Source organism: Hippocampus zosterae, chromosome 5 (assembly GCF_025434085.1).
Source record: "Hippocampus zosterae strain Florida chromosome 5, ASM2543408v3, whole genome shotgun sequence".
NCBI classification, from domain to species: Eukaryota; Metazoa; Chordata; class Actinopteri; order Syngnathiformes; family Syngnathidae; genus Hippocampus; species Hippocampus zosterae.
In genome coordinates, this window is record NC_067455.1 from 21,574,334 (window position 1) to 21,590,802 (window position 16,469).

The window sequence follows — 16,469 nt, forward strand, 5'->3', positions numbered from 1 at the left end:
CTTGTTAAAATTATCCGTTGTATTATCTGCGTGCACGAACAGATGAATTGCTGAGGACGCAGCAGTGCGACTCTGTGTTTGTATAATGTTTGAGGAACTGGAGACGGGGGCATGTCGGCGATAACGATGCGCTGATTGGCTCCTCTGAATTTAAGGTGTGCCCATACATCTGCGTCACGCATTCAAAATGGATGATTGTGTCAGGAAACAGACGCATGCGCGACGCTACAGTATGCTCATAGCTTCAGCACAGGAGAGCCACACACAGACAATTAGACAAGACAAATCGCGGGACGTTTCGATTGTGTACAGTTTTGCTCCCGTGTACCCGGGGATCTTTGCAGCTGTTTAACAGAACACCGCAACATGTTAAATGAACATCCCAATGGCGTCCTCAAATAATATTTGCATGCCTCAGACATTGCATTCACCTTTAGTGGAAGAACAGCACTGCACATTCCTGTGCTCCCTTGTGTCAGTATTTAAAATGGTTCTTAACTCCTCTTCTGATATATTTTTCAATGATTTTAGAGGGGATGTGAAAGGGGGAATTGTACAAATGAAAATAATATTTTTGTTTTCATTTTTAGTATTTATTTTGGTAAAATGAATATTTTATTTGGCTTTTGTTAAATTAAGGGAAAAAAGACAACTACTGTTTAACAAAGTTAAAGTAAAAAAATGTCTTATTTCCCTAAAAGGGCTATTTCTATTATTAAGCAGGCACAACTTAACAAAATAAAAGAGTTCCTCTGCCTCAACACAATACCTCTCATTATTTGCTGTGTACTGGCAAAGTGAATAATTGTTATTTTCATGCACCCCATTATTGGTTGGTTGTGAGGAGTGTTGATTTGTATAAGCTTGGCTTGGCCATACTAAATGGGCATATAGCCCTGCTCCCCATGACCACCGTGCATGGGACCGGACCTTGGTCTTATAAAAAAAAAAAAAGTGGACCGACAGCATTTCTAGTTGAGGACCACTGCACTCTAGGCTGAGTACTAGTGTACCATAGATGTGCACTTTATAATGTTATATTGCTCTGTTTTGATTTCATAAAAAAAGCTGTTAAAGCAGCTGTTGTGTGTGACAAAATATTTTTTTCACCGTTATTGATGGACAGTAATATTGTGTGAGAGATTATGTGTGAATAACTGCACCAAGTGAAAAATGTTCATGTAAAATTGAAAATCGAAATTGTTATTTCAGTAAATATTTTCATTTGGCACATAGAAAACTGATTCATGATTCCATGTTGATTAGAGCATTAAAATGGGAAAAAAATAGGACAAAAAATTTACAAGGAAATTCAGAAACGATAAAAAATGTGTGAGTAATCACGATTAATTTTTAGTTCATTTGAGTTAATTATGACAGTTACATTTTTAATTAGATTAAATATTTTAATCGTTTTACAGCTCTAACATATATATATATATATATACTATATGTATATATATATGTATACTGTATATAAGTATGCATGTGTGTGTACGTGCATGTGTGAGTGGTGTGTAACAGAGTGATGCAAAATGTTTTTCTCTTATTACTATGTATAGTTACTGTACGATCAAACGTGTATACTGTTTAGTTCTGGATTATGTTTTTTCAGGCAGAGCTACAAGGAAGTTGCATTGTCATGTCTGAGACCCAATGCGACTTCAACATTGCTCCCGCCATATTGTGTTAAAAGAAAAGCCACAATCCACCTAGGTGTCAATGTTCTTGAAACGACAGCGACATTGAGTTGCAGACCGCCATACTCCATAGTGGCATCCATCTCACACTCACACACACACACACACACACACACACACACACACACACACACACACACACACACACACACACACACACACACACACACACACACACACACACACACGTGTAAATAATAATAATAATAATAATAATAATAATACATTTTATTTATAAGCGCCTTTCAAGACACCCAAGGACACTTTACAATAACAAAAAACAAAATAATCCAATGGAGTCAATTTTGACTTAATTCTTGGTGCATGGACAGAAGCTTTTTTGAAGAGTTCCAAGATTTACTGTTTCAAAAGAAACAAGAACCCTTTTTTAAATTTTCAATCACATCCACAACAGTATGGTATGATGTCAAAAGTCGACTAAGAGTTGAGATACCTTCACAAGAGACCATGGATGAGATATAGTTTGGGGTAGCTGGGCGCAAAATCCATTGGCTTTTTGGGTACTATTTCTTTTTCAAACTTAGCAATGCAAAAATGTGACATTATAAACTTTAATTGACAAAAATAATTTTTTAAAAAATAATTTAGTTAATTTCTAGAAGATGATGGACATTTGCGGAGACAGATTTGTTAGTTCATATAGGCATCTGGATTTTTTTTTTCGCTGAAATGTACTACAGTGAGAATAGAAGCTCTCTCGGCACTCAACTTCTATCAAGCCCAGTGAGCCCCTATTGATTTTTTTATTTTCTGCTCAGGATAAGAAGACAGAGAGTTAGGGATCTCTGTTGAATGGAGAACTTCCCTCAGATTGCTGCTATTCTCCGGTGTATTGCATCCTGTCATTTGCACTTTCAGATGATGTCCAGTACGCCGCAGCTGCTGGAACCGATAAACACGGTGACTAACAATGCTGAAGGGGGGGGGGGGGGGCTGGATAACCACCACAGCACACGCAAAAAATGAAAGCGGAGAGATGTTACAAATTGCTTCTGTTATGCAGCAGCAGGATTACATATATATTTAATTGCTCAACCATGCATCGGTACTTTCACTCAAAGAATGCCAGCCAATTTTAGATTTTATCTTGTGGAAGGAAGACGAAAATGTTAATTTACCCTCTGAAGTCAGACACGAAGATATTATGATGTAGAATTTATAATCTGGCTCGGTGATTTAGTGGTTAGTGCGTCGACCTCGCATGTTCAAGTCAAACTCCAGCCTCCCTGTGAAGTTTTTGCATGTTCTCCCTGTGCCTGCCTGGGTTTTCTCCGGGTACTCCAGTGTCCACCGCCGACCATCCGAAGATGGCTGGGATAGGCTCCAAGCACCCCCTGCGACCCTTGTGAGGATAAACAGATCGGAAAATGGAGGGATAGAATTTGTAATTTTTTTTTCCATTTAAAAAAAAAAGTTTGCAATCTTGCAGGCTTTCAGTTTGTGTGTGTTTTCTTTTAACATTCTCTGTACAAGACTTACCATGTCTTAAATTAAATAGTTTTTTTTTTCAGGATTGAAGGAAAAGCACTATTTTAACATTTTGGGATTTGCTTGTTGAGGTTGAGTCCCGGTTCCCCATTGTATGTGTTACCCTGAGCCAAATTAATTATTACCTTTACCCCCAGGAAATGCAATCAAAAATTTAATGAAATGGGACAATGGTTTTGTCTCATTGCTATTTGATAATGTGTGTACAAGACAAATTGTTGTTGTATTCCATAACAGCTTTTTGTCCTTTTTTGCCCAATAGAATTTCAGGTCATTGCCGCAACGTTTGTTCTTGTATGTAGATCAAGAAAGAGAGGTGAGTGACAATTTGATAAAAAAAAAAGAAAAAAAAATCTCCTGCAACCACTAATTAAAATTGAATAGTCAAGTTGATACAAAACAACCTATTTCAGCTCAAGTAACTATTTCAGGGTGAGGGTGTTTCTTCAATCGCTACTCTAGCTACCCTTTGTTTATTTGTATTTTCCTCTTGATGTCAGAAAGTAAAAGAATACATAGGGTATTTCTTTTTCCCCCTCCCACACTCTCACCTTAAAATAAAATAATTGATTTTAATTATTAAGAGTAAAAACAAAAACAAATCCATCTATGAAGTTCAATTTAAACTGTGACACATTCTGGGGAAAGTCAGTGTGGTTAATCTGATGATTATTTTATTGAATTTATTTTATTATTTTCAGAAAATTAAATCTTCACTTTGCAGTTTATTTTCACATTTGATGGGTGCGCGGGGACCTCAGACACCCAAATACTTATATAAAAACATTAAAACTTAACATTTCTATCACCTGTCCCCTTTATTTATGTATACCTTGCTGCAACTGAAAGCACAAGCAAAGGTCAATGAAATGCGCTGACATGTTCTTTGAACAAAATGTTTTTCACATTATTTAGAATACTACAGGCATTGTCGAAATTCTTCATTCATAGTTGATTAGAATTCTCGAGATGTTGCTGCATTACCATAGCGGTCCCCATCCGTCGGTCCGCGGACTGGTACCTGTCCGCAGGGCAATTGGGGTTTTATTTTGAAAAATTACCGGATTCTCCGTTACATCCGTCTGTGTTATGCCTGACATGCGTCAAGCACGCTTCTCCGTCACGTGACCGTTTACGCTAAAAACAAAACGCTGGAACTCGCAAAATGAGTAAAAAAACTGCTGGAGATCGCAAATGACGGCGGCCTTAAAAGTACGTTCGAGACAACTGGATTAAAGTCATGGCTGAATACTCTAAAATCGCCACAATAGCACGGTTGCTATTTCCTACATCTTACCTGTGTGAGGCGGGGGTTTTCTGCAGTAACGGCGACTAAATGAAAATTACAAAGTCGACTGGACATAAACCACACATTTGAGGTGTCATTTTCTCCTATTACCCTGAGATGGGACCGTCTGGTTGCAGAAAATCAAGCTCAGGGCTGTGGTGAGTCGTCATTTTCATGCACTTGGAATTTGCGTTGTATCTTTTTTTTGAAGGCATGAAACATTACCATAGGGATCAGAGTGTTGCGGCCAGAATAGGCGCTCTTTGTGTTTATTATTATTTTTCGAAAACACCACAGTTTTCATGCAGCTCATACCATATTATTTTGTTGTATAACACAACAACCGCCACACCTTAAATGCCGGTCCCTCAATATATTGTCTGACATAAATCGGTCTGTGGGCCAAAAAAGGTTGGGGACCCCTGCATTACCAGAATACTTAGAATGCTACAAACAAGTTCTAAAAGTCATTTTCCACTTTGTGTCATTTCCAGCCATATGCTTTCACTCAGGGCATGAGCGATTTAGAGCTTGTGTTTGTTTCTGGTTTACTTTATGAGTAAAATGAGAAGAGATGTGGAAAACCACAGATCTGGACAATATTGTGGCTGGGGTCGCACTTTCACTTCCTACTGTCTGGCCTATGGAGTCTGCTTGACCACAAGACCTCGGTCTACACACTTACAAGCAAATACTTCACGACACATACTTGGTGTCAAAGCAACTTTTTTTTGCCATATAAAGCTTGTGTCCTGAATCAATATTTATGATACATTTTTAATTTGAAAAATGTCATTGGAACAGTTAAATATTATAATTGAAATGTAATGTCATTAAGATATTTTTCTTTTTTTCGTTTAAACCAACACCACCTGGAATTTTTTTTTTTTAAAAGGCATACATCCCACAAAAAAGACCTGCTGGCTCTATCAGCTCTTAGAAAAAGAAGTAACGCATTGCAAATTGCCGAAATTATCGAGGAAATGAGATGAAATCTATGAAAACTGAATAGAGCTAACAAGATTGCTTCACAGCGAAATGTTGTGGGTTCAACTCTCTGATCAGGCTTTTCTGTCCGGTCATCGTACACACTAGGTTAATTATAAACACAAATTTGTCCATTGGTGTGATTGTGAAAGTTTTTTTTTTTTTTTAATCAGCCTGATGATTTACTGGAGAGCAGTGTCAGTTGAAATTAGTTTCAGTTAATCTGTCAACAAAATAGAATAGAATATAAAATATGGATTGATGAATGGATGCAAAACGAAAAAAAAGAAAAATCAGTGAATTACTGGCATAGAATCCATCCATCCATCCATCCATCATCTACCGCTTATCCGGGGCCGGGTCGCGGGGGCAACAGCTTTAGCAGGGAAGCCCAGACTTCCCTCTCCCTAGCTACTTCTTCCAGCTCTCCCCGGGGGATCCCGAGTCATAGAAGTGATACAAAATTCTGTGGATCTAACAAAATGGAATGTCATGACTAGCCATTGTACATGCAGTATACTTTATATGGGCATCACTAAAAAAAGTACAAATCAAACGGCAGTCCAAGTGTAATTGAAAAAATAAAAATAAAAAAAATCCCGACAATATTATGCAGTCGTGTTAGCTGTCAGGAAACCGTGTTTGTTGAACCTTACTCAAAGCTCACACTGTAATCATTTTTACATGGTTGCCTGCAGGAAAAGGAGAGGAAATTGCCTTGGCTTAAGCTAGCATTTAGTCATAAGGATATGGTCAATTTGGTACACTACCAAAGCCATGCCCCTGAGTCATTGTACTGTATGTATGTTTTGTCAACCATTCCCAGAACAGCAGCTGAATCATATCGTAAAATAAATAATCTTTGGCATAGGTTTAGAGGGAACAACAAGAGCCCCAAATGTGTGTTCCTTGTGCTCCCACAGAGAAATTGTAAACCTCTCATGTGGTCTCAGCTAGTTATCATCAGCTTCTCATGCTCAATGCTATTTTGATCATCATTTTGGTGGAGTTATGGGTTCATTTTCGTTTTCATTGAGCAAAAGAAACGTGTGCTGAAGATGTGTTCACTGGACTCAATAAGCGCTGTGAACAAGCATGAAGACATAAAGGCCCTGAGCAGCATTATTGATAGTGGGTGGCTCACATTATGATATATACAGTATATATATACTGTATATGTTGGAGCAAGCTCGCCACGAGATTAAGGAGCCCTCAGAGATGAGTGCAGAGTATGACCGTTAATAAAGTCCAGGTACTTCCCGCTCGACAACACATCACATATGTTTAGCTCCCAGGTATACCACTTATGCACACAAACGTGCTTTCTCGTCCTCTGGGAGAATCAGATTTTTCTGGTGAGTTTATACAATACAGTATACCAAAATATATCATTGAAAGAATTCTGTTTGCCACAATTGAGCCACTATGACAAAAAATGATAATAATAACAATATATCTATATATAACAATAAAATAATACAGTGCACTCCGCTTAATAGAACACCGGTTAATAGAGTAATCCGCTTAATAGAGCAAAAGGCTCTGGAACCGATTTGCCTAATGCAATTTCCTATAAAGATACTCCGCTTAGTAGAACAGATCTCCGCTTAATAGAACAGGCCGTAAGCAATGAACATTGTAAACTAGTGGTTTTCGAAGTGTAGCTATCGCGAGAAGTGTAGCTATCGCGATACTGTACCACTATCGTGAGAAAACGCGGTAGTTCTAGCCGTATACAGTAACAGGTAGCACGCTCACTCCACACATAGACACACGCACGTCACAATGGCTTCAACTTCATTCAAGAGACGAGGGCTATCACCTGCGGATAAGAAGGACATACTCAGACGATACGATGCATTGCCGGATTCTCAGAAGGTACGCCCGCGGTTTCCAGGACTTCCCTCTTATCCAGCGCATTGAGAGGGAAGTCAACCGCAAAGTTACGGACTCCTGTTTCCAGACAAAAGTAACGACATTTTTCTCGTGATTTGAGATGTTTGACTGAAGTTGATTAAAGTTGTTGTTTTGTTGTTTGATTAAAGATATGGACGTCCACAGTCGAAATATCTCTTCTAGCTCGTCAGCAGGGGTTTTTCTGCGTGCATAACTTGGTCGTCGACGTGTCTGAAGGTGTACCTAATAAAGTGTCTCCGGTTAATAGAAACCCCGCTTAGTAGAACAGAAGCGCTTCGGCCCAATGGTGTTCTATTAAGCGGAGTGCACTGTAATACATTTTATTTGTCTATCACTTTAAAACACTCAAAGGCACTTTACATAGTAAAATACAATAAATAAAAAAGAATAGGAAAAAATACGACAACCGTAATTAAAAACTACATACGTGCAACTGTGTTTTAAAAAAATGAATAAATACAACATTATGTTGAGAGATTATATTGAATAAATGATTGTGTATTAAAGGTTAAAAACAGATCTGAACAGGTGGGTTTTTATTCCTGTTTTAAAAGAGGAGAGTGTGTCTGAGGTGCTGTGTGAGAAAGTTCCAGAAGGAGGGGACGGCGATAGAGAAGGCTCCGTTTTCCCAGGTTCCGGTGCTTGGTTCCGATGCAAGGGTCAAGGAGGTTGGCACGGGCGGATCGCAGATTGCAGGTAGGGGTGTGGTAGTAAAGGACGCCAGTAAGGTAGGAGGGACCAAGGTTGTGAAGGGCCTTATAGGTGATGAGAAGAATTTTAAACTGGATTTGTTGTTGGATGGGGAGCCAGTGTAGATGTTGAGGACTGTGGTGATTTTGTCTCTGGTGCGGGAGTGGGTGAGGAGATGGGCAACATAATTTTGATGTACTGAAGTCTGTTGAGGGTTTTGGTGGGTAAGCCGTAAAGAATGATATTGCAGTCGTCGAGTCGTGAGATGACAAAGGCGTGAATCAGTGTTTCAGCAGCTGGTGGGGAGAGACAGCTGAATATGGGCGATATTTTTGAGGTGAAAGAAAAGCAGTTTTGGTGATGTGGTTGATGTGGGTTTCAAATGAGAGTGACTGATCAAAGATGACGCCAATGTTACGGATATGGCTAAAAGTGGGAAATGGTAGGGCTGTCAATAGAAAGTGAGAAATCAGGGCAGGATGTGTTGCTATTGAGTTTGAGGAAGTTGGTCTGTATCCAAACAGGGATTAAAAGTGAGAGTAGAAAAAGGTGTGTGTGTGTGTGTGTGGTGTGTGTGGGTGTGGGTGTGGGTGTGTGCAAAGTCCCGTGAATGTCAGTGGTGCTATATTTTAGCCGCTAGCATATTCCGAACTATGGAATCCCCGATTATTATAGGGGGGAACAGTAGACGCGGAGGAGTCTGGAGTGGCTTTGGGGTTGGTCGACGATGGAGATGGAGTGGGCGACGCAGGGGAATTCATGGCGAGATTGAGGGGCGCACAGAGAGAGCAGCAGGGAGTGCCAGTGTGAAAACCGGCTTGGAGTGGCGAGTCATAGGGCGAGCAGAGGGCTCAGGGATGACCAGAGGAGGGAGCACAGACTCATGTGTGGGAGATGAAAGCAGGGACAGGGAATCTGTGGACAGGATAGGAAAATCGTGCATATCCACCATGCTGTATTTATTTTCCAAATGGATGTTGCAATTAGGATGTGGATGTGATGAGCGATTTCCTCTCTTTCTGCGAGAGTGGACAAGAGACCAAGGTTCATGGCGGGATGGAGTAGAGCTAACAAATGTTTTCGGCCTGGCCATAAGGAGTCACAGGAGTCACCCTTGACACTAACCGGAGCAGGAATAGCAGGAGCAGGAATAGGAGGTGCAGCATTGGCATTCTTTCTGAAATCTACAGCTATTATTGCACCATTCAAGGTACCGTAGTTTATGTCTTTTGGAAGCAGACACAAAACACCTCAACATGTGCATGCATGCATGCGTCTGTGTACGCGACAGCAATCTTTATTTTGGGACTGAGGTTGCAAAAGACTTCCCATATAATCTGGCCGTCTTTCACGAGTTTTGAGATTTCTCCTCACCTTGTTTTCATCAACATCTCTTCCCACTTGTAGTATTTTCAGTTCCCACAATTGCAGTTTTTTTACCCCCTTGCCATGAAAGACAATTGTCTTATATTTGTCTTATATTTTTCTTTTTTTCGTTTGAACCAACACCACCTGGAAAACATTTTTTTTAAAAGGCATACATCCCACAAAAAAGAGCTGCTGGCACTATCAGCTCTTAGAAAAGGAAGTAACGCACTGCAAATTGCCGAAATTATCGAGGAAATGAGATGAAATCTATGAAAACTGAATACAGCTAACAAGATTGCTTCACAGCGAAATGTTGTGGGTTCAACTCTCTGATCAGTCTTTTCTGTCCGGTCATCATACACACTAGGTTAATTAAAAACACAAATTTGTCCATTGGTGTGATTGTGAAAGTTTTTTTTAATCAGCCTGACAATTATACAATTGTTTTATAATGGCAAGGGTACTATTATGACTGGTATTAATTTTCATCATTTCCAATTGATGTCAAATCTGAATAGATCTCAGAAAGTCGTATTTCCCCAATGCACATCAGGCTTTTATGTGCTCTCTTGTTTTAATACATCCCCACTGTGGAGGAGAACAGAGGTGACTTGTCATTCAGCTGACCCTTCAAGTGGCCGGATGAAGGCCAGAGAAGAGGGTGGGGGTTGGGGTGGGGGGTGTGGGTAGAAGGAGGACCTGGGCCAAGGTCAAGAAAGCTAATTTGTTTCCTGCTGAGGCGGACCACACACTGCCTGCACAAGAGGGGCTTTGATGTTGTTAAGGGGGCATAAACTGAAGCTGAGTTCATCAGCCACAGGGTTCAATGCATCATACAAGAAGAAAATTTGTTGTTTATTATTATATCATTTCTTCTTTTTGCTGCATAGTATTTAATAGTTTGAGAAAATAATTGCACAATGTTTATGCATGTCTTAACAAGTCACATTCCCAGTCGTGTCCCCGTGGGCACATACAGTAAAATGAAACCTCTTGGGTGGACACAATGTGTTCTGGGAAATAATAATAATCATCATCATCATCATTATTATCATCATCATCATCATCATAATAATGAGTGCATTGTTGATGATGATCATGATAACAACAAACATAATAATAATAATAATAATAATAATAATAATTCACACTGACTCATCCTTACATGTTCATGTGAGTAATTATTTTTGATTTTGCTTCAGTCTTCTCTTTTTTTTTTCCTGTCACATAATTTGGCCAATCCTGTCTCTTTGTATGGACAGTATATATTATATTGTGGTTTTATGACCAGAGTCAATGGAGCACAAGTAAAAATGTGTGCTCAGCAGACCCGAGATTGTCCTTCTGCATTTTCATAATAAATCTGCTGCCTCATCCCTAAGGCCAGTACGGCACTAAAATAGGATCAGAATAATTGTGACATTTTTCCACTGATGTTGCAAAGACAACCACCTGCGATCGATCAAATGCTCACGAGATTATATGACATGAAACACAGTTTTGGAGAGCAGCTTGGTGCTTTTAACAGTCACAGTCAAAGAGGAAATGAATGTATTTGCCACCTCAAGGGCACACATGACAGGTTTGTGTATCCTGTAAAGCAGTGGTTAATCACTGTCTGCATAAACCTTGTAGCCTTGAGTGGGGAAAAGCCATCAGCTCCAGAGGAAAATGTTTATTCTACCAAGCTCATACACTTTAAAAATGCCAGAACCAGTATTTCACAGCATGAAGTGTACAGCACAATAGGTTAAATATCTTCAACATGTGACAAGAAATGACAAGGTTCTGAAAATGAATACTGTATAAATATTAAGAGACTGAAATTGAGCTAATTGTTTTATTTGTTTCTTTTTAATTAGCACCTGCAAGTTGTTTCCCATTAGCACTGTTAAACTCTCCCGGCATTTGCTAATTAAGTGAAAACGGATTGGACAGCTTCTGAGAACAAAGGTCAGTGATGGCACTCTGTCTTAACCCAATATTTGAGAGAAAAGTTCCTCTCACTTAACACTCCTATTTTCGTGCCCAGCGCAAGTCTCGAGCAAAGCACGGTGCAACTGTAGGCGCTTTCGTAGACGGGCGTAGTTAGAAATGGGTGTGTGCGCCGTTGTGGGATTGAACACAGCCGACATGATTGCTGGCCAATTGAAGCAGCTCATTCCCTTTAAATTCGGCGCAGGTGAGGCACGAGGGGAATGGTAGAAGTATTACAGTCTCATCGTAGTGATTACAACTTTCAGAGAATGTACAGTTGTCGGCTTCCAAATGGAGACCACCTTCAACCACCAATCATATGTCTGTGCGTGACAACCTCCGCCACACCAGGTGTGCCACAATGTTGGGGTACTTTTACAGATGATGATGATAATAATCATCAGCATCATCAGCATAATCATAATGATCATTTATTCAGTTAATTGATTTCCAAAATGATTCAGAGGGCTGGGTACATGCTGACGTCACATTTTTTCTTCGTAACAGCAGAGCTCCGTCTAACTGTGCCTGGATCAAATCCAACAAAATCATGTTGCACCACCTGAGTCACAACTTCGTCTTGGTTTCTCCTGGTCTACAGTGTGGCCTACTTCCTGTCATCTAATTTTCAGGTATTCACCGGGGTGAGGGGGGTGGGTTATAGAAAACACCCAACGAAGTGTATCGTGGTCTGCCAAAATCCCAAACATGAGACTTGCTCCAGCACGACAATAAAATTGCTCAAGTTTTTATTCTGAGTGCCTGTACGAAAACAGGGCCTTTCCTTTTGCTTGATGCAGACGCCTTTTCGTACCCTCAGTCTCATTTGCGCTTGATTTTTGACAATGACGTCAACAGCAAATAACTTTTTTTGTTTCTCGTTTACGTACTCTGCTGCACAGGTGAGAAAGGGGACGCATGACTGTGGAGCCATTCAGTCTCTTGCGGATATTATAACAAATCACACGCGATGTCAGATTAAAGCTGAACTGCTGAAAGATAGGTATCAATCACTGACCTTTCTTGAGAGGCTGCAAGGCATGCCACGGTTGTCAAGAAGGAGGACTAAGGTGACTCATCCATCTTTAATCTCCCTTTCCTGGCCAATTGATCGCACTTTCATATCCATTCGGCTGGCTTTAGAACTGCTGTGATGAATAGCCGATTGCAGTCGTACTTCTTGAAGGCCAAAGTGCACGGAAATAATGGCCCGGTAGTCCAGTGGTTAGCACGTCGACTTCACAGTGCAGCGGTACCGGGTTCGATTCCAGCTCCGGCCTCCCTGTGTGGAGTTTGCATTTTCTCCCGGGCCTGTGTGGGTTTTCTCCGGGTACTCCGGTTTCCTCCCACATTCTAAAGACATGCATATTAGGCTAATCGAACACTCTAAATTGTCCCTGGTTGTGAGTGTGGGTGTGGGTGGTTGTTCGCCTCTGTGTGCTCTGCGATTGGCCGGTAACCGATTCAGGGTGTCTGTTTGAGTATGGTGAGCATTCTGAGACCTAATTAAAACATGTATTGCCTCGCAATCAATCACAAAGTAGAACATATTAATTCAGTGAAATTCTCATTTTGAATACATTCAATGTAGTACAGTACTGTCGTTATTTTCAAAGAAACACGTGTTTATATGTATTTTCTAACCTTGAATATGCAATTCTCATCTGAAGAAAAGCTCATTAAACATGTCCTCTGTTAATTCATCATGCCTTCTTGTTGAATTTTGCAGATAACTGACAATTTCCTCATTATAAAGTGTTAAATTACAACAAACTGTGACCCCAACCACAGCCCTTCTTTTCCAAGCGTACAAGCAAATACCACAATTTCGTTTCAGTGCCTGTTTCTAAGTCCATAATAGCTTACCAATGATTATATGGATGTGATTAACTCAGGTGGCCCGGTGGCCCAGTGGTTAGCGCGTGGACCTCACAGTGCAGAGGGTCGCTCTCGCTGTGTGGAGTTTGCATGTTCTACATGCAAACTCCACATGTGTTATACATGTATTATACATGTATTATACACATGTATTATACTATATATAATTGTATATTATCTATATATATATAGCGCGTCGTCCCGCACGCGGTCTGTCCTTCCGTCTGTCCCTTTTCAAAACGTACCTACTTCACCGCGCCGCTGCGCGCCGCCACTGCGCCGCTCAGGCAGTGGCTCACTACGATCGCGCGGGCATCTTGGCGAAAAAAATGTTGTCTACCCACAAGCATTGCAATGAAATTGTTAGTTATTTAGTAGAGCTAAACATCTCTTTATTTTCGCGATAAGCAATGAAGATGAACAAAAAGTTGAACCAAGCAACAACACTTTTGTGGGCCAAAGGCCCACCTTACCAGCCTTCCGCAGGAACTAGCTGATGAGCCGCCCGGAGGGCGGCGAACCACCACCTTACCAGCCTTCCGCAGGAACTAGCTGATGAGCCACCCGGAGGGCGGCGAACCAGCTAGTATTGTATAATATACAATTATACTCTCTGTGCAATTCTTCCTCCCACTTTTGACCATTGAGGGCCATTGCTCACTGTTCTACTGGGTGTCCAAAGAGACTTGATTCATGGTTTAAAAAATACAACAATAACAACACATGCTCATTTCCACAATTTTCAATGCATAAGTTGATGCGCTTTGCAAAACTCAGGTGAAGACAATGGAATAAGACATCATGGCTGTCATCCTGTAAAGTTATACCTGCAACAACTATACGAAATGTAAATTGTGCACACACGCACCTATAAATGACCAGGCATATCATAGACTTTTTTTTTTACCCAGTGGTTTAATTAAGCATTAATTAAGCATATTAAGCATAATAAGAGTCATATTGTCTTTATTTTTATTCATATTTCTGTGCAAGAGGTGGTTATCATTAAACAGCAGGATCAGCAAATATTCTAGTCAGTCATTTTATGACATGTCAAGCACCACACCAATTGCCCAATGTGAACGGACATTTACAGTGCGACAACTTCCACATCGAGACAGCTATCACACTGAATATTTTCTAAATGAGTATCTCTTTTTTTGCATGCCACTTAATATTTTTATGGATGTCTTCAACAAGTGTAATAAAAAAAACTGTCATGATTGCAGATCTTGGCTTACAAAAGACCGCTGACCACTTTACGAAAAAAAAAAGATGAGCGAAGATGAGTGAAATAAATCATAGCATAAAGTTGGTAGAAGTCTTTGTGCAGGCCTGAGTTTGTGAGGAATTCATATGAAGATTGTCATTCAGTAAGGTGACAACTTTTGTTGTTTATTATTTAGAGATCAAGCCGCTCTGTGGAGAACTATGCATGTCCTCCTTCAAATTCCCAACGGTGACTATCAGTTGAATTTATATCGGTTCACTTTTCTATGATTGTTACCCACACATTCTTTCTGCTTGAGTGCCCTCAACCACAAAAAGAAAGAGACAAAAAGTATGTGTTGCACATGAGAACAAGCTAACAAAAGGGAGCAAAAAGAAAGGAGAGAAACTATAGAATTTAATAAAGTCCAACAAGGCAGAAAGGATGTCACGAGTGGTGAATGAATAGTGACTCTGCATTCTCCTCCTATCCAGGTTCTGCCTACATAAACACTTTTACATGCGCCCCTTTATCTGCGCCTGTATTCTCAGGCCAAGGAATCGCTTGACAAAGAGGGACATGCTCATTTCGTTTTTCTTTTTTTTTTTTTTAAATGTTGGCCAAGGATGGCCACCATCTGTGCAAACTGTCTGACTTTCCTGCTTTGACAGCCATCAGCTAAGTGTCACGTCTGACCTATAACATTGTGCATTGTTTTGTGTTAGGCTTTTATATTGACAAATAATTCGGAACTGTCTAAATTATTATAACCACCATTCACTGGGACGTAAAGTGCTTTTGTTTTTATGGTCATTAACTTCATGAATTCAGCCTACATTTGTCTTTATCTTGTGTTAACCAGAAGCCTTTCACTAAGATATGCACAAAAGGGGAGCATTGAAAAATAGATGTTTGTGGATGCCTTGGGAAAATAAATTGTTGAATGTTGTCACATCAATAAGTCCATTTTGCACCACGAACGAAAAGTTGATGATTCCCCAGCAATAATACATTTATGAATAGACAAGTGCCTTCATCACACCAGCAGGGGTGCCCATTAAAATAGAGAATGAACACAATAATTGTGATTTTCAAATAAATCCACTTCCAAATAGGGTTTCCGACTGAGGAATTGTTGAAAAACCTATAATTTTCTCCAAAAACATGGCACACTCACAAGGGCCCTTGCTAATCAACGCAAGTGTGGGCGCGCATCTCTTGTGTTGTCAAAGATAAAGGATTGCAAATGCTTTCAGTGAATCACTTTGTTGACACAATCATTTTTTCTATTAAAATGATGTCGTACTGTCCAAGTGGTCACTGATGACCTTTTTCTGAGACTTATTTGTTAATGCAAACACTGAGTATACCGTATTTAGTTAAGCGTGATGGTTTCTATTTTCTGGTGGCTCACTCGCCTGACTTTGGTGTTGGCAGCATAGGCTAAGTTCCCACTCAGTGACAGGATGAATGTCTGTCTCTATTTGTGCCGTGTGATTGACTAGTGGCCAGGCGAGTGTGTTTGGCCGCCTTTCACTTGAAGCATGCGCACGGGGTGGGTAATTTGGACAACGAGGCGATTTTCCGGTGGGCTGGGATTCAGCCTCCTCATAATAAAAATTTAAAACGAAAAATACCAAGTACCAATACCAAATTGAAACTGGGCAAAGTTGGCGAAAAACATTAACAAAAGTAGCAACAAAAGATCACGGCAAAAGCTGCAGGCAAAAACTAGCTTTTGGAGGCCAACGAGCATTATGACAAAAAACATGATTACTATCAAAATGGGCAACGTTTTAAAAAAAAAATGATCTGGCTCAAGTCCCTTTTTGTCTTATTGTTCATTTCAACTTAATTTGTTGAATAAACACTAATTGTGATCTTGGAAGCACATCAGATTTCAATTGAGATCTTTGATCCGATTTTATATGAATATTAACGATGG

General features: G+C 40.1%; 2 long non-coding RNA genes across 4 annotated transcripts in view; one reads left to right on the forward strand and one right to left on the reverse strand.

Annotated features, from left to right (window-relative positions):
* LOC127600387 (uncharacterized) overlaps positions 1-16,469 on the forward strand; it is a 68,339-nt gene that overhangs the window by 16,787 nt on the left and 35,083 nt on the right. The gene's annotated exons all lie outside the window — the stretch shown is intronic.
* LOC127600393 (uncharacterized) lies at positions 1,789-12,744 on the reverse strand. Its single transcript, XR_007962337.1, has 2 exons — positions 12,455-12,744; positions 1,789-3,063 (listed from the first exon to the last, which is right to left on the reverse strand). It is a non-coding gene; the product is annotated as an uncharacterized LOC127600393 (long non-coding RNA).